Here is a 19,348-nt window from a genome sequence, read left to right as displayed (position 1 = left end):
AAGGAACCAAACTTTGAAGACTTTGGTGTAGGGTGGGGGGTGGGGGGGTTGCAGGCATGTGTGTGTGTGTGGTGTGTGTGTGTGTGGTGTGTGTGTGTGTGTGTTTACTTGTACATTTGTGTGTGTATGTATGTTTGTGTGGGGGTGTTTGTATGTATATATGTGTGTTTGTGTGTGTGTATGCTTATAATGCAGAGGAACTCAGGGTGAAACAATGATGCATATAAATGAGACTGGAAAGTCTTGCCTAGTTGGCAAGTCTTCCCCCTAAAGTTTAAGTGCAGTGCAAAGAATGTTACCCTCCCGAACCTAAATGTAAAGTCATAAGGAGTAATGCATACCATTTAGCCACCCAACTATAATTTATTCTTCCCTTCTTACAGTCACCATTAAGCCACAAAAGCAAAACTACTAGGGTTTATGACAACAATGGATTTATGTACATGCGATTTCTCTCATTAGCCTGAAACCCCAGCCAAGAAGGGGAATAAAACAAATGAGTTATCAGACAAGGGGAAACAGAAAATGCCAAGAAGCCAGGGCTCCACTGGTAAACCAAAGATGAGAACCCAGGGAACTGGAGCGCCACCTCTTCAGCATGAGGATCATTGTGGAAGGCTGTTTTGCTACTCCGCCATACCCAGAGAAAGAAGAGGCTGAGATGATAAACGAGCCCACCTATGTCTAATTTCAAGGCTTTATTTGACTTCTTCATGTTTTAATTATAAAACACATTAATTTGTGGGTTCTAAGAAAGCTAGGAACTAAACTTAGTATGTATTTATTGCAAGACAATTTATATGCTTGATCTCATGTAACTTTCAAGGAGCTACTCTGATCCCATTTTACAGTTAAATGAGGCTCAAATGGGTAAAGATTTTGTTTAGAGACAACACAATATCAAAAAAAAAAATCCATCAAAAAATGGTCAGAAGATCTAAACAGACTCCAAAGAAGACATACAGATGGCCAAAAAACACATGAAAAAGTGCTCAACATCACTAGTTACTAGAAAAATGCAATTCAAAACTACAGTAAGGTATCACCTGGTCACAATGGCCATCATTAATAAGTTTACAAACAGTAAGTACTGAACAGCATGTGGAGAAAAGGGAACCCTCCTACACTGAAAATTATTGAAACTTCTTATTCTTTTTTTTTTTTTTTTGTCTTTTTTGCCTTTTCTAGAGCTGCACCCACAGCATATGGAGGTTCCCAGGCTAGGGGGTCTAATCAGAGCTGTAGCTGACAGCCTACGCCAGAGCCACAGCAACTAAGGATCCCAAGCTGCGTCTGCGACCTACACCACAGCTCACAGCAACACCGGATCCTTAACCCACTGAGGGAGGCCAGGGATCGAACCCACAACCTCATGGTTCCTAGTAGGATTTGTTAACCACCGAGCCACAGTGGGAGCTCCAAGAAAACCAAGTTTCAATCCTGGCAATGCAACATCCAAATGACAGCAACTCTAGAAAGAGAGAACAGATAAAATGGAAAGAAGAATATCACATAAAATAATTGAAGAAATTTTCCCACAATGGAAGGACATGAGTTTTCAAAGTAAAACAGCCACTTAATTAATACTTAGCAAATAGATTTTTTAAAAGATTTTTTTAAAGATTCCAAAAATCCAAATAAAAGAAAGAAAGAAAAAAAAGAAAGAAAAGGTGGAGGTTGGGGGAATCCAACAAATTTCCTGAGAAAGGTGGAGAGTCATTTTTCTGCAAAATATCAAGAATACAAATGGCTTTAGAATACATAGTTTTTAACAACAGAGTCCAGAAGGAACAACTTTAAAATTTTGAGAAAATTAAATGATTCCTAGTGTTCTATACACAGCTTAAGTCTAAAATTAAGAGTAAAGGTACAATGAAGATATTTTCAGACACATAATATTCAAAAATGTTCATTTAACTCTAATGAACTTTTTCTTTGGAAACTTAAGCTGAGGATGAGCTCCATGTGAAGAAGGGAATAAAACAAGAAAGAGATTCAAGGAGTGGAGGAGACAAGAGATTGAATAGCAGAAAGCAAAAGGGTCCAGAATGATGATGAGGGAAAGACAAAAGGATGGCTCTGTCCCCAAATAGACAAGGCTCTGGATATACTTCAAGCAGAGGTAACTGAGAGGACCTCCCCCTCTTTATTTGTCAGAGGACATTCAGGCAAGTAGGGAGAACGGGGATTATTAGTGAGATGTACAACATAGGAAAGAAATATGAAAGGTAATCAATAAATTCAACAAAAACAAAAATCTGTGCCAAAAAGAAATGTAACTCTCATATACTATATGGTTTTCTTGTAAATAACATTTATATATTTTAAATAATGTACACACTGGATATTTACTTCACTGCACTTAGCTAAAACCTATAGGAGGGAAGGAAAGGGGGAAATTGCATGTCTGTAGTGGGAGTTTTGAGAAAAAGTATGAAAGATGTCTAAATCCTTATATCCTAGGCTGGATACCAAATAAAGAAAAGCTAAAACCCCCAAACCAAAAAGTCGTATTTGGAGATATGGAAGAATATGCCCCCAAAAGGGACTAAAATGATTTAGGCGGTTGTCTTTGCAAACTTGGGAACTGGAAAGAAGTGGAACACAGCTTTTTGGATTTGTTTTCTTAAACCGTATAGAATGAGTTAACTCTTTAGACCATGTTCATGGACCCCTTAAAAATAAAAACTAAATTTTAAAAAGAGCAGAGCCAATAAAACTTCCCTCTCTGTGACCACACAGACTGAGTGAATTAGTTTCCTTCCAACATCCTCCCCTTCCTAGGCTGCACACTGGGCTCCTGGGCTCCTTAAAACCTGCTGAATCTGGAAGATGGTGATAGATGACCCAGACTCTTCCAGTGAAATCATGGTCTCAAAAAATGGGGAGGATTTGCTAGGGATTTAGAAGGCAGAGTTGCCTGAAAGAAGCATAAATTACCCCACGATAACTTCACGGTAATGCTGACACTACTATTGCCTGTAAGATTTCTGAAGTAAGTTTCAGCATGATGCTGGATACCAAGGACAGCTGCAAAAAAAAAAAAAAAAGTATCCAAGTTTCTCTTGAAATTTTGTGGCAAGACAGTAGTCCTCCATCTTTAGGAGCACAGCAGTGTTACTGACTGGACAGAACCTTAGCACCAGGGCCCTGACCCTGCTCTCCTCCTTGTTTACAGGGGAGGTAAGAAAGGTAAGTAGGACACAGAAAGGGCCAATATTTATCAACTCACTGCAATCATCTACTGCATGCTTTACACTTCATCACCTCTCTCCCCCTTCTAGAAGATGCTGCTCATAGAGAGAGTGCTGGAACCCTTTTTAAAACAGGGGATGAGAGAATTTAAAACATTTTTACCCATAATTTCCATCTTGCTTAAAGTGAGTGTATATGATAAATGGCTCATCAATTTCAGAAAGCCTTCCAAAGTCCTTTTTGTTTAGGAAAGACACATATCTCAGCTGTGATCTGCAAGGAGGAAGTTGAAACAAAGGGGAGAGAAAGTGCTCTGAAAAATAAAAGGAGTTTTCCTCATACTCCAATATCCAATCCTCAGTCCTGGAAACTGTGGGACTGAGTCCTGGGAAGTGGGAAAAAGAAGAGCTAAGAGAATTACTATAGAGACGGACTGAATCCCAGGAAATAATGCCAGGCTGGGACCTAAGGAGAACCAGGCTGCAAATATATCCTTGGAATGGGTAAGGAAATTAGAAAGAGTGATATCAGTAAACTAACTCTAATGGATGTCTTTTGTGGTAACTATATGCCATTATTTAAAAAAAAAAAAAAAAACAAGGTCATTAAAGACAAGAACAGCCTCTTACTGGAGTACTTTGGAGAATGGTAAGAATCTTCAGAAATCTTGGGGAGGATGCTGGACTTTCCTCACTTATATAGAATGGGGTCTTGAATTAGTTTATTTAGATATTCAAGGAAAGTGTGACATGATAGAAATCAGAACTCGGAGAACAAAACATATTCTCTTTTAATTGTCAGGAAAATGGGAGGTGATTATTATCTTTTTAACAAGAATATCCCTTTGTTATTTGAATTGTCATTCATGTCCCCAAGTCACTTCTCAGAGTGTACAGTTTTGTAAAAGGGAAATCAAATATCCTATTGTAAGACCCTAACTCTTATTCATTTCACATGTGCAGGAATTCCCAGGTGCTTAACGCAGTCATCAAAGCCATCCCGCTAGTTCTAGCTCCATGTACCTTTCTGAAACTGATGTAGGTTGAACTGTGTCCTCTGAAAAGTTATACTGAAATCCTAACCCCTACTGCCAGTGAATTTAGAAATACTCTTTGCAGTTGTGATCAAGTTAAAATGAAGTCATACTTGGAGTTCCCGTCATGGCTCAGTGGAAACAAATCTGACTAGCATCCATGAGGACGCAAGTTTGATCCCTGCCCCAGTGGGTTAAGGATCCAGTGTTGCCATGAGCTGTGGTTTAGGTCACAGACTCATGCTCAGATCTGGCGTTGCTGTGGCTGTGGTATAGGCCAGTGGCTACAGCTCTAATTCAGCCCCTAAGCTGGGAACCTCCATATGCCCCAGGTACAGCACTAAAAAGACAAAAAAAAAAAAAAATGAAGTCATACTGGACTAGGGTGGGCCTGAGTCCAGTGGCTATGTCCTTATAAAAAGAGGGAATTGGGGCTCAATTACAGAAGAGAGACACATAGGGAGAACACCATGTGATGACAGAGGCAGAGACTGGAGGGATGTCTACAAACCAAGAAACACCAAGGATTCTGGCCACTATCAGAAGCTAGGAAGAGGCAGGGAAGACATTCTCTCTGGGCCCCTTGAGCAAACTATCCCTACCCTCCCTAGAGCTCTGAGTACAACAGGAACATCTGGTGGCTAACTCCACATGGAATAGAGTTAAGTAGAAAGAGAATTTTGGATTCACTTTTTCTTCTGGGTAGGACCATCTGACATCCACCTGCTTGACCAAGAGGGGTCCTATAGATCAGCACAAATTTCATATCTTAACTCCACCTATTCTGGAAAGCACCAGGTAACTCTTTTTGGCAGCTTCCTTTGGAAGCAGGGAATGGGGAAGTAACCCTTCATTAAGTGGTCACAGAGATGTTATGGTTTCTCAGGGGTTATCATTACAAGCCTTCATTTTCTAAGTTTGGATTCCATTGATAAGAGACACCAAGGTCAGCTAGGAGATGAGATATCAACTTCATCATGGATGATGCTGGATTGGAGAACTACAGCTTGGATTGGCTGCCAAAAAGGAGGTGCTATATATTTTATCTCTCAAGTCTAGGCCCCCACCCCACCTCAGGTGGAGTCTACAAAGCATCAGAACACTTAGGGAAAACTTTAGCTATAACAGAAACAGTTCTCTTGCTGGTGAGACCAGCCCCATAAGTGCATGGCTTGGCAGATAATGTGAGGGCTGCATCTCAGCCCCTGATGGTCTTCATGGCTGAGCTGCTGCTTCTGTCAGGACACTAACCATTCAATTCCTTAATAGCTGTTCCGTCAAATAAGGACTTACACTCCTCTGCCTGAAAAAACCTGGAGAACCTCAGCCTGGCTCCAATCCAATGATCCCAACAGAGGGTCAGGAAAGCCTTGGGCCTCTAGATCTGCCTCTGGAGGAGGCCCTGGATCCAGATGTCCTTACTACATTGAAGATGAAACAAACAGAGTAAACATCCCACAAATTAAGCAGGTCAAGTGGTCTTAAAAAGTCAAGACAGGCAAACCATATAGGAGCAATGGCTTGTAATGATCCATTGCAGTCAAGGGATGCCAATAAGTACAGAGGTTTACCAAGTTTTGGCCAAGACTTACAACAAAAGATATGTTTTATATTGTGACCCAGCACACACACACACACACACACACACACACACACACACCCAAAATAAAAGTTTTCAGAAAATATATTTATAATGTTCTCCATCTTGATGTAAAGTAAGTCTCAACCTTTCTTGATTTCATGACCTCTAGTTAGTTACCAACTCAGAGTGAAAAACTCTGAGCCAGTGGAAATAAAACTCCATCAATCAGACAATTATTTTTTTTCCTTAGGGAGAAGTAAGCAAAAGGATCAGAGGGAGGGGCAGACATCCCCTTTCTGATACTTCATTGAGGGGTACAACTCATATCACAGGAGCCCCAGAAATGTGGGGAGGACACAATAGTTTTAGTGATGGATACTATTTCAGAAACTTAAAGTTGCTTTAAGTGCTTTTTTTAATCAAAGAAGCATGCTATTTTTTTTCTTGAACTGTGACTCGAATCGAAAGTATTTTTTGTTTGTTTTTTCTACAAATACGCATACTGGAACAGTTTCAAAGTGTGACCAAATCAATGCATTATCTAAAGTAACTCAACTAGAACAAACCAGAACAACAAAATATCCTTCGAGCTGAACTTAATATTTTGTTCCCTTCAAGCCTCAGTAGATCCTGAGACTAAAGATTTCTGAAGTGTTGATCCTCTGCTCCACAACGCCGTGTCTCCCTAACTTACATCCTGTGTCCCACTTGGCTCCAGCCACTCTCAGTTCCCCAAAGATCTTCAAATGCTTCACACTTCCAAGTCTCAGATCATACAACCCCTTCTGTTTAGACTGCCCTTCCTTCTCTCTCCCTTCCTATCTACTTGGCAAGAACCACTCATCTTTCAAAATTCAACTTAAGGATCACTTCCATTCATGCATACATTCACGCATTTATTTAACTAACTTTAATTGAAGATTTACCATATGCCAGGACTCATACTGGTGATTGGCAATTCCCAAAAGTGAATAATACATGGTTTCTGTTTTTAAAATGCTTACAATCTAGTCAAAAGCCAAGCAATAGGCACTTATAATGTAGTGAGCATAAACAGGCAAGCAAGCATTCAGGGCATATCAGAACACAAAAGGGGCACTCTTAACTCAATGTAACAGGCCACATAAGGCTCCCTGGAAAGCTGATGCTTGACACAGCTGGAGAGATGCAGAGAGTGAGGACTGGGATTGGGGGAAGCAGCAACAATGAAGCCAACTATCATTATCCCCAATTTAGGGATGAAGAAACTGAGGCAGAGAATGGTTAAGGACATTTCCCAAGGTGCACAGTTATCAGTTAACAGAGCTGATATTTGAAGTTCCCATCATGGCACAGCAGAAATGAATCCGAGGGGCCAGGTTTCGGGTTCGATCCCTGGCCTCGCTCAGTGGGTTAAGGATCCGGCATTGCCATGAGCTGTGGCATAGGTCGCAAATGCAGCTCGGATCTGGTGTTGCTGTGGCTCTGGCGTAGGCCAGCAGCAACAGCTCCGATTTGACCCCTAGCCTGGAAACCTCCATATGCCGTGGGTGCGGCCCTAAAAAGACAAAAGACAAAAAAAAAAAAGAGCTGACATTTGATCTCAATGCACACTACCTCCAAAACAAGTCTTAATTATTAACTGGAATTGTCTTTCATTTGCCACAGGAATCTAGACAAGGAGGTGATTCTGGTGGAATTTTGACAAAATAGGAGGAAAAAGCTGAATGGGATAGGCATGGAAAGTGAAATCCAAGGTGAAGTCAAGTACGAAGGATGGAGGGGATGACAGAAGGCACAGGGGCTGAGGTGGGGAAGGGGACAAACTGGTGTTCAAGACATGCAATAAAGCAGATCTCTGCTACTAAGTCATTGTAGAGAATCTATATCAATGCTACATGTTGGTTCAGCACTAGTAATTTCAAAGTCAAACAAAGCTAGGTTTAAATCCTGTCTCTGACAGTTATTAGAATTTTGCCTTTGGACAATGCACTTAACCTTTTTGAGTCTCCATTTTTACATCTGTATAATAGGGATAGCAATGTCTACCTTATGGGGCTGTGATGAGGATTAAATAAAGTGTGCAAAAGCACCGAGCAGAGTTACTGGGACATAACAACAGAGTTAATGTGAATGTGCTAAATTCACATTACTTCTACATGTGCTAAATTCATATTACTTCTGCTTCCCCTTGGCATCCTTTAGGTTATTCCTGCCTTGCTGAGGAGATATGCCTGGGTCCATCCACTTTCTCTGCCATGGAATGTATGAGTGAGTCCCATTCTGATACAAGTGAGGCCCTGGCAACAACTCTGCCAGGCACTAACTGGGCACAGAGACTCAGGGCACCAAGCAGAGCTTGTTAGAGTGAAAATGGAAAAAAACACAATCATCTTTAAGAAATGTACAGAGGGAGTTCCCTTCATGGCTCGGCAGTTAATGAACCACTAGGATCCAGGGATGTAGGTTCAATCCCTGGCCTCACTCAGTGGGTTGAAGATCTGGCATTGCCATGAACGGTGGTGTAGATCACACACTTGGCTCGAATCCCCAGTTGCTGTGGCTGTGGTGTAGGCCTGCAGCTGTAGCTCAGACTGGACCCCAGCCTGGGAAATTCCATATGTTGTGGGTGTAGCCCTGAAAAAAAAAAAGTGAATGACCAGGGAGCCAGGAACCACCCATCCCCTGCAGGAAGGAACCGTTAATTGCATCATTAATAATACTTAGCATTGTCCACATGCTTTTCCAAGCTAATTAATTCTGCTCCAAATCCTGGAAAACAAATGACTGGGTGTGCTGGAGACAAGCTTCCGTTTCTGAGTAGAGAAGCATGACCTCAGTAGTGACTAGGGAAAGGAAAAAGCTGCATTACCACTTTCCAGGGTCAAGTAACACAGGGCAGAGAAAGGACCTTGAGTCCTGGTGGGAATCTTTCCTCTACCTACAAGACCCTCTTCAAACAAGAATAATCACCCAAAGGTATAAAGATAAAACAAGGCTAATCCAGCCCTGGGATAAAGGACACATTGTCCAGAAATGGCAGATGTTTTTAAACTGGCACCATGGCCTGGAGGTAAAAGTTCAACCTCCTCTTTCCCAGAACACAGGCTCAAGCTCACATATCACAGGACAAAGCATGTAGTTAGTTAGTTGGTCAGCTCTGTTGCCCTTTAACTCAATGTATACTTACTTTACAGGCCACAATCTGGGTGTACCAAGAACCCGATTTGGTTCCCTCCCATCACATGAGTGCCGAATCCAGCATGAGAGACAGAAGAGGCAGCTAAAAAGAGAAAAAGTTACAATAGAAAGAGAATAACTCAGGTTAAGGAAGAATGAAGAGCCTGTGGCCATGTGAGAGGTACAGAAAAGACTCCTGGAAGAGAATACATTTGGGCTGTTTGGGAAGATGATTAAGGGACAACAAAATGAAGACATGGAAAGATTGGTCAAGTAAGGACTAGCTCTGAAGATATTTAGAATCAAGAGAAGGCAAAGCATATTTAGGGACTTTAATCATGTACCTGTGGGACTTGGGGAACTGCAATTAAACAGTGACTCATATCACCACAAAGTGAAGGCTAGTGGAGAGACATTTAAACAGACAGATGTGCATAACATGCACAACAGGAGGGTCCAGAGGAAGGAAAAGGGATTAAAGGAGGAGAGAGACTGATTTTGCCTTTCAGGAAGGATCTAATTAGTGGTAGGCTAACAGCTGAAGGTCCTGGCTTGATGAAACCAGAAGAAGAATTTCTCAAGCATGTTCTTGCAGGAAGCTCCTACCTCATGAGATTCTGACTGAGTAGGTTTTGGTTGGCCCCCAAGAAATCACAATTCTTGCAAACATCCTAAGTGACTCAGATATAGGACATCTACAGACCTCACTCTGGGTGGTATGGTACCCAGGCTGGCTTCACATGCACTCTGACTCTAGTCTGTTCTGTTTACGAAGAAATCCCAGAAGCAACAGTGCCCACCATGAGATGGGTCTGGTGTTGCAGAGGAAGTTTTCTTATATTCTCCCAGCATCCCACTTTTTCAAGTACAGAAAATCTCCTGAAACATACATTTGTGAAGATCTTGACCCTCATAACAAGATCCTTGAGGGAAGGGATGCATCTTATTTGAAGGCACATCTCAGCTCCTAGCAGAGACTTTCTGGGCAGATAACAATTAATAGAATTGATCTCCATTTCTGTTTTAAAAAATGCCCTGTGCAAATGTTAGCAGCCATCATGGTTATTTGTATGAATATAACCTGCCTAGGTGATACACTTCCCTAATTTCTTTCTTAAAATGTAGGAATCTGAACTCTAGCTATTCCGGGATCACAGTTGGTACAGAGACCAATGATTGTGTCTGCAGTGTTATGTTGTCTGTGTGGGGTCTGCATGGTCACCATAAATTACACTGGACATGAAAAAACTCAGGTGTGTGACTTTGCCACTCACTAGCTATAGAACTGTGAGAAAATGATCTACTGTCTCCATAGTTTAATTTTTTTTCTTTAATAGTGAGGGAATCAGATAATTTATTCATTGGTTCACCATTCAGTAAATAAGTACACACATAGACCACATGCATTATCCTAATTGCAGAGTCCATGGTCAGTGAGACATACTTTATCTCTGTCCTGATGACATAGCGATGAATAATACGACCACCCACTCTCTATACAATCACCCTTAGCCAAAATTTAGAAGCATCTTGGAACTACTGTCCTTCTGCACCCTCCTACTGATTACTAAATCAAGATAATTCTATTGCCTAAATTCTATTACCATGTAATCAATTCCCTCTTGTTCATCCATATTGCTGCAGAGGTAGTTCAACCACCTTCTATATGGTCCCTTATGATCCATTACGGTTCATACTCTTCCACAGCCCCCACTAAGCTTTCCCAAATATAAGTCTGACTCCATTACTACTCTATTTACATGCCCTTCCGATGCTCTGGAGTCACTGGATAACAGTAATGATCACTAATAACAACCACTTCCTATTTATCAGGCGTTGTTCTAAAGGGCTTTGCATACTTTAACTCGATAACTCACAGCAACCATGTAAGGTAGGTGCCATTATTGTCCCCATTTGTGCTGGTTTGTCTGGTAGCTGTCAGTTTTCTTCCTGCCCTCCTCTGTCTTCCTTTATACTGCAGAGCATATAGAAGCCTACAAACTACATTTCCTAGGCTCACTGGTCAGCTGCCTTCTGGTTGGGTTCTGTGCCAATGGAAGGAGAGACTAGAATGCTGGAGAAAGGGAAAAGTTTGTTCTTGCATTGTTTTGATTTTCTCCCTCTGTTTCCCCAAGTGGTAGCAGCATTAATGGGAGCTTAGCTTCTAATCCACACAGCTACAGGGACCTCCTGATCAATAGCAGCAATAGCGCCTCCTGCAGACAAGCAATAGGTGCAGGCTGGGCTCCTGCCAAAGGCTGGTTAGCACTTTGTCACTTCTGATTGATTCTCTTCTCCCATTTACTCCTCTCCCTCTTCCAAAAGATTGTAATTAATTCCCTGCATTAAATCCCTCTCTACTGATATTATCTGTAGTGTATTCTATTTTTTTGAACTGGACACTGGTGCATACTCCATTTAACACATGAGGAAACTGAGGCACAGAGAGGTTAACTAACCTGTCCCAATTAAATGGCTAGGAAATACCAGAAAACACAGATAAAAGAAAAGAAGATACTAAATTAAGTCAAAGTTCCTTAAGAATATCAAAGCCCTTCATAATTGTTTCCCTTTCTTTATCCACATCTGGAAGACCAGTTGGAGAGTGACACCTAGTAGGGGATTGGGCTTTGTTGTTTGTTGTTGCTGAATGAATGAATAAATGAATGAATGCATGCATGCCAAATGCACTATACTATGTAAAACCCCAGCACAATATGTGACTACAAATGTTTGATGGGCCAGTGAGGGAATACATAATAAACAAATGAATACACTCCAAACACAGAGCAAATCAACCTAAGAAGCAATTCTCTCCCTCTATATCCTCTCCTTTTAACCTCAGTAGCAGAGCCTAGCTGCATCCAAGACACAAAATGTTCACATTCCTTATATAGAGTAAGCATACAGAAAGTGCACACTTGTTAACTGAATGAATGAATCAGGCAAGCAAAACTATGATCCATCAAGCCATGGCTCAATAATGTTAAAAATTCTAGTTTATCAAAATATAAACTTTTCCAGGAGTATAGCAGACACACAAAAAAAATTCATTTTCCTTAAAACAAAGCCTGCAAATAATTAGACAGTAATGTCTGTAACTTTAAAAAAAAAAAAAAAAGTTAATCTCAGGGGACATCCTGCATGAAAAAGGAAAAAACAATGAGTCATGGATTCTTAACCTTCAATTTATAACCTGGATCCACAAATGATCTGCTGCTAAGGGAGAAAAAAGTCATTAATCTCCCAACTCAGGGAGTAATTTTATATTTTGAATAAAAACAAAATAAACAGCATTAAGGAGGGAAATAAATCAGATATGCAGTAATTAGTTTGAAAGAGCTGGATTTTCCTGCCTAACACTCTCTTTGGAACTTAAGCTTCATCCATCAAATCAAAAGTGTATCCATGACAGGGAGATTTTCCACTCCCTTTTCAGACAAAATTAGTCAGCTGATCTGAATAGTAAATTGACAGGACCCAGAAGGGAGGGCAGGAGTGATAGGATTATTGTTGAGGTGGGAGCAGATGCTTAATAAAGTTTAGCAAGTCCTGATTTCTGCACTTTTAACCTCTTGGCCTCTGTATGACTCTTTATCCATGAAGACGTTTGTTTTTTACCTGTGAAATCTTAGAAGATCCAGGATTTTTTAAAAAATGGAATCTAAGAGGACCTTATTCACTTTCTAATCCAGGGTTCTTATTTTACATATTTAGAAAGCTCAGCCAGTGACAGTAATAGACTTGCTTAAATTTGTACAACAAAATCAGCTGACACTCCAGGTCCAAAATCCTGGCTACTGTCTCCCAGCCCTTTTTCACAAAGCTCTATAAAGACAAAAGCACCAAAAATCAGGAAGTGACTTCTTACTTAAGGCATTAATTTTGATTTCATGCAACAAATTTCTGCATGAGTCCCCTTTATGCTGATTATGGAAAGGTCTGCTGCCCTTTCAATCTTGACTCACTCTTGCTTCCTCAGCCAGTTTTCCTTCCAATCAAAAACCCTCTCCAGATTCCTCTGCCACTCATTTGCATCTTATTCTGATGTCTATTATTTTTTCTCTCTCCATTGTTTTGGAATGCCCTGCTAGAAGTTTCAGCAACCATTTGGTAACTGATTCATTTGAGGCACATAGCATAAGTCTCTCCAGATAAATTTACAAATCATTGCATAGGATTTTCAAAAATATTATGAACATAGCTCTATGAACAGCCTGTCCCTTTCATCTCTACCATCCCAGCTATTGTCAGTTTTGGTCTATATACCCAAAGATAAATAATCATATTGGTGGAATGAGCAGGGAGATATAGAAAGATTAAAGATCTCTTCCAAGCACTGGTTGCTAATAATAGCATAATAATTCAAAGCTGGCTAGAAGTTAATTGCCCATCAATTATGAATAGTTAAATGAATCATGGTTCATTCATACAACAAAAAAACTAGCCATTTGAAATGACATAGAGTAGAATATATATTAACATGGAAAGATGTTCAAGATGCATTGTTAATATGGGGAATTATCAAATGGCACTTATTATCTAAGCCTACTTTTTACAAAAAACCACAGATTTTTACTGAATAAAAAGTATGTGATGATATTCCCAACTTTGAAAGATATAAATATACACACACACACAAATAAATCAGGCAGTTGTTATTTTGTAATAAAAAATAAAACTATCCAAGCAGTTGCCTTGCACGATTAGATTAGAGTAACTGTAAGAAACTATGCCTGAGTGTTCTCAATGAGGGTATAATAAACACTGGAAAGAAGAGGGAAGGACCTGGGTTGTCCCCTCCTGGCTTCTAGCACTCTCCTTTATCTTATGTGTCCATGTTATTTATTTTCATACACGAGGTTTTGTTGAAACTAAAGTTCCAAGGGCAGATGCGTGCGTGCGTTTTGCTCAGTTGCCTCTTGGAGTGATTGGAATATGTCCTTATCTGCAAAGAGTTTCTTGGTGCGGACAAAAGGAGGAATATAAACAAGTATGTTGAATTATGCTTTGATGTCCCACATATTGTCCCAGCTCTGCCCTGTTTATTTGTCATCGCAGCTCTAGAAGGGCGTGCGATGTCCGCTCATTTGAACCACAGAAGCGGAGGCTGGGACCGTGCAGGGACCCCGCCAGGGGACCGGGGGGTGGGGGTGGGGTGCTGAGAAGGGCGTTGAGAGCCCCCAGAACCCTGATTGACCCCGGCCAGCTCCCAGCATGTGGCTCACCAGTTTGGCTGGTTTTATGGTTGGAACTGTGCTGCTCAAATTCACACACTGAGGCCCTAACCTCTCAGCTCAACAGAACAAGCTTATTTGGAGCCGGGGTCCCTACAGAGTTAATTAAGACAAAGCAAGGTCGTTTTGTAAAAGGGAAGGAACTCGGCACACCTGCCCTTACCTTTAAAAGACCAACGAGAAACCGGGGCACCTTCCATCTATTAGGGCAGCAGAAAGAGCCAACAAAAGCTTCTGGAACCTCAGAAAAGGTGGGAAATCGCTCCACGCCAGCGGCCAGGAGGCAGGGGCGGGGCAACAGCAGTTTAACGGCTGAATAACGGTCTGCGTGGCCGTCGCCCACGGGGCAAGACCCACTTCTCGCGAGATTTCCTTTTCGATTAGACGCGGATTCTGTGTCTCGTTAGACTGGACGTTCTTTAAGCTTCTGCTATTGCTCAAGAATGCGAGAACTGTCAGGTGCTATGATAGAAAGGAGCTGAGAGTGAAAAATCTATTTCTATCCTCCCAGAGCTCACAATCTTAGGGAGCAAACAGAAGGCCAAACAATTACAGCTCCCTCTAATCATTAAATGGTAGTGATTTTTCTCAGGTCCTTGGGACTTAGCGAAAGAGGGCTTTTACTGTGGCTTGGGAGTCAGGAGAGGGCTTCCCAGATGTGGTAGGCTTATGCTACTGCTCTGGTGGAGAATAAACGGGTGAATACAGCGTTGGCCAGATAGTGAACGAGGAAAGGGCTCTTCTTGGCCGAGGGATGCTCAGAGGGGCCAGAGTTGTGAGAGAGATGAGTCCGAGAGTGAGTGAATCCAAGCAACGCGGCGGTGTAGGTGTGTGAGGAAGCAGTGGGAAAATGGCAGGAGATGGAACTGGCGATGTAGCCGATATGTGAAAGAACACTTTAAAGAACTCCTAGGTCATCTCCATCATTTGGCAGAGGAAGTAACTGAGCCCCAGGGAAGGGAAGTGGTGAGTTCAAAGATACATGACCCACTCTGGTGCAGGGAAAGGAGTAGCAGCCTCAGCCCTCTCTCCACCTCCCTGTGTCTGGCCCTTCTCTACTGTCATTCTGCATGTGCTGGAGGAAAGAGGTGGGTGGACTTTCAGGGAGTGCAAACTCATGCTAATGTTTGAATATTAAAATTTAATATTGTAATTTTAGGCTAAAATAAAACCAAATTAAAAAGTACATCTCCTGCAAAAAAGTTAAATAATGCATTTCTGGCCCAGTACACGTGATTCTGAATAATTTGGCCTGTGGATTTATTCCTAGTAGCAGAGCTGGCCTGGGCAAAATGGATAGAAAAGCAGCAGGGCTTCATGCGACCTCTCTCCTATTGTACATTTCTTCCCTTTATCCTGTTCCACTCCCTAAAACCTTCTGTTTCCATATAGTGGCCCCAAATTTTCTGGCATTCTTTTTTTTTTTTTTTTTTTTGTCTTTTTAGGGCAGCACATGGAGGTTTCCAGGCTAGGGGTTGAATCAGAGCTGTAGCCACTGGCCTGTGCCATGGCTACAGCAATGCAGGATCAGAGCCACATTTGCAGTCTACACCACAGCTCAGGACAACACTGGATCCTTACCCACTGAGCAAGGCCAGGGATTGAAACTTTGTTCAATTAATTCTCATGAGATGACCTAGGTTTTCCCCAGGTCAAGGTATTCACAATCTGTGTATCTCTACCAAGGGAGCTAAATAGAGATCAACTACAGATGCCTGGGCTGGAATTGAGTATCTGTTATCTTTGCCATTGTCAAAGCTGGGAGGGTCTTGGAGAGCCATGAAAAGTGAGTATCATTAGGTGCATAGCCTGAGCAGGGTCTCTATAGCCCTTTAGAGTCTCTAAACAAAAGTTCATAGTGCCTGTTCCTTATCCTCTTTTGCAAATGATTAGACCTAAATATTACATATATGCTAAAAATAAAAGATTTTCTGACTGTGAAATCTTGGGTTATTCATTGAAGCTTCTGTGATTGTGTAGATCTGACTATGTGCATGTGTATGTTTGTGCATCAGTTTCCCTGGTAGCCCAAGTAGTTTCTCAATCTTTCTTTGTTATAATTAAGGTTTGAAAAGGAGATGTTCAGGACACCATTGTATTTTCCACTCTAAGATCTGCCTATTCATTTCTACTATTGATGAGAATGCAATTTGTTGTCACTTTACTTAATACTTAGATCTTCTCTACAACCCCACAGACTGAAAGTCTGTCTGCTATGACTGAGAACCTTACCTTAGTCCACTCAAGAGAAAGATTCATCCAAGAGGAATTTTTTGCCAAAACTTGGAGGGGGAAATTGGGTAAAGTTGACATATTTCTCTCTAGGCCCTCTTCTTGATCAGACCCACCCGTCAAATCCAGCAGATTGCAATGATGCTTAAAGTCTTTTACTGAAAAGTCAGGTATGCTAGAAGAGGATTGTGACATAGTAAGAGCAAATGCTGACTTTCCAGCTACCTTAGAATTTTCCTGAATAATAGTTCTATTCCTTAGAGAGGAGGGACACTCTTCACCTAATCAAGAGTGGCATCCATTACCTTTGTCATATTCTGTTGGTTAGAAGCAAGTCACAGGTTCTGCCCACACTAAAGAGGAGAAGATTAGATAAAGGTAACTTTTAAGAATAGTTACTTTAAGGTATGTCACCATATCATGCTTTTTTTTTTGGCCATGCCTACAGCATGCAGAAATTCCAAGGCCAGGGGTCTAATGTGCACCACGACAGTGACAACACCAGATCCTTAACTGACAGGCCTATAGGGAACTCCCACACCAGGCTTCTTATAATGATTTTGAAACCCTTTCCAACCCTAGTCTTCTGCTTCTTCCCTCCATGGCATAGTAGCAAAAAATGGTTGATTGACATGGTAGAATAAAGGCGGAGAAGCATGAGCATTGCTTTTTTCAATAAATATATAATACCACTTACCTGGGAATTTCTTAAGTAAGAACTAATGAACAGTAAAACTGGTTATCACTTCTATATATTTTGAGTGTCTACTGTGTTCTATGCACTGTACCAAATGCCTCAATTATATCATTAAATATGGTAGGTTCTTATTAATCCCATTTTGTTGATGAGAAAGTAAGGATTTAGAACTTGAGCAAGATCTGACTCAAGAATATCAATCCTTGGTATAGAATAATAAAAGGCAAAAACCCTGTAGAATGCTTAACGTGTCCCATGCAGCATTCTGTGAGTTCTACCTAGTCGATTAGCTCATTTAATCTTCATGGCACTCCTATCAGGTACAACTATTGATCCCATTTTATAGATTGAAAAAAACTGAAGGTCAGAGGTGTTAGTTACTGGCCTTATATCATGCAGCTGGTGGTGGTCAGAGCTGAAATTAACCTGGAAAGTATGTTCCCAGAATGTGTGTGTGGGGGGGTGTTTTTTGCTTTTTATTTTTTTATTTTTTTACTATTCTGATAGTACTGTCTTGAAGGGGAAAGAATGGGTCTTAGTAGAACCTTCCCAAGAGCTAGCACAATTGATAACTCAGTAGGCCCTTGCTACTATGTGCTATCTAAAGAAAGAGCACATGAATAAAAGAATGAGCAAATAAATCAATGAAAGACCATCAAGAATAACATTCCATTTTAGAAGCAATGTACTTCAATTGCATTATCTGGTCAAATGCAGACTTTAAGCTCTTTGAATTATTATTTTTTTTTATGAAACAGTATTTCAGACTTTTAGTCCAAGTAAATTTGTCTAGATTTTTAAGCTGGGAGTTCAAATGCCAAGCTAACTGACAATATTTAATGATATTAAGCAATTATTGTTTTATTAGCCTCCTGTTGCTGCTAAGTTATTTATAAACTTAGTGCTTTAAAACAACACAAATTAATTTTCTTATAGCTCTGGACTTTGAAAGGGGTCTCACTGGGGTAATGTAAAGGAATCAGCAGGGCTGCATTTTTTCTGGAGACTCCAGGGGAGAGAGAATCTCTTTCCTTGCATTTTCCGGCTTTTATAGGTCACCCATAAGCCTTGGCTTAGAGCCCCTTTCCTCCATCTTCAAGACCAGAAGCCACTGACTGAGTCCTTGTGCTGTTGTCTCTATAGTTCTCCCTCTCTGCTTCCCTCTTCCCCTTTAAGGATCCTTGTGAGTACACTGGGTTCTCCTGGATAATCTGGGATAATCCTTCTATTTTAAGGTCTGCCAATTAGCAACCATAATTCCATATGCAATGTTAATTCTCCTCTTCCATGTAACATATTCACAGGTCAGGGGATTGGATGTGAATGTCTTTGGAAACTGTTATTCTACCTGCTACAGGTATTGGGTTTGATTTGGTTTGGTTTTTAATTTTTTATTATGATTGATATACAACGTTCTGTTGATTTCTGCTATATAGCAAAGTGACCCAGTCACAATAATAAATATCCATTATTTTTCTCACATTATCCTCTATCATGTTCCATCAAAAGTGATTAGATATATAGTGTTTTGTCCTTGTTTTTGCAGGAGAAAGTGATAATAGCATTGTGGCTATTAATTATTTTTCAATTCTTATCTTTCAAAGATACATATTGCACAATTTACAGATAAAAGGATAGAGTGCTTGAAATTTCCTTCAAAACAACACAAGAGAGGAAAGATGGAGAGAAATGAAACAAAACTGGCCATGAGCTGATAATTGCTGAAGCTGCGTGTTGGCTATATAGCAATTTATTATGCTATTCTACATTGAATACATTTTAAAATTTTATAAATTAAAAAAAACTAAAAAGAGAGACCACAATAAATTTATAAAATTCTATGTCCCTACACTAAATGCTTCATTTACAGCATCACATTTGGTTCTTACAACAGTCCTATTAGAAAAACTTACAAATAAGAAATCTGCCACTTAAGCGGTTAAATGATTTGTCCAATATACCAAAAATCAGGTGTTAAATCTAGGTTTCCTTTTATTTCAAAGCCTATATTTTTAAAAATTTTGGTAACACCCCCAGCATGCAGAAGTTCCAGGGCCAGGGAGTGAACCAAAACCACAGCAGGGACCCAAACCACAGCAGTGACAATGCCAGCTCCTTAACCCACGGAGCCACCAGGGAACTCTATCAAAGCCTATCTTTCTAATCTCTATCTTAAGTCAAACAGCAAAATTAGTTGCGTGGCTATATAAGTA

At 40.7% G+C, this 19,348-nt stretch overlaps 1 long non-coding RNA gene across 1 annotated transcript in view; it reads right to left on the bottom strand.

Annotated features, from left to right (window-relative positions):
* LOC102165543 overlaps positions 1-15,643 on the bottom strand; it is a 603,985-nt gene extending 588,342 nt beyond the window's left edge. The window contains exon 1 of the long non-coding RNA XR_002343107.1: positions 14,370-15,643. This is a non-coding gene — a long non-coding RNA (uncharacterized LOC102165543). The remainder of the gene's footprint in view (positions 1-14,369) is intronic.

The sequence above is a fragment of the Sus scrofa genome, chromosome 4 (genome assembly GCF_000003025.6).
Source record: "Sus scrofa isolate TJ Tabasco breed Duroc chromosome 4, Sscrofa11.1, whole genome shotgun sequence".
Lineage (NCBI taxonomy): Eukaryota > Metazoa > Chordata > Mammalia > Artiodactyla > Suidae > Sus > Sus scrofa.
This window is presented reverse-complemented; position numbering and strand designations above follow the sequence as displayed.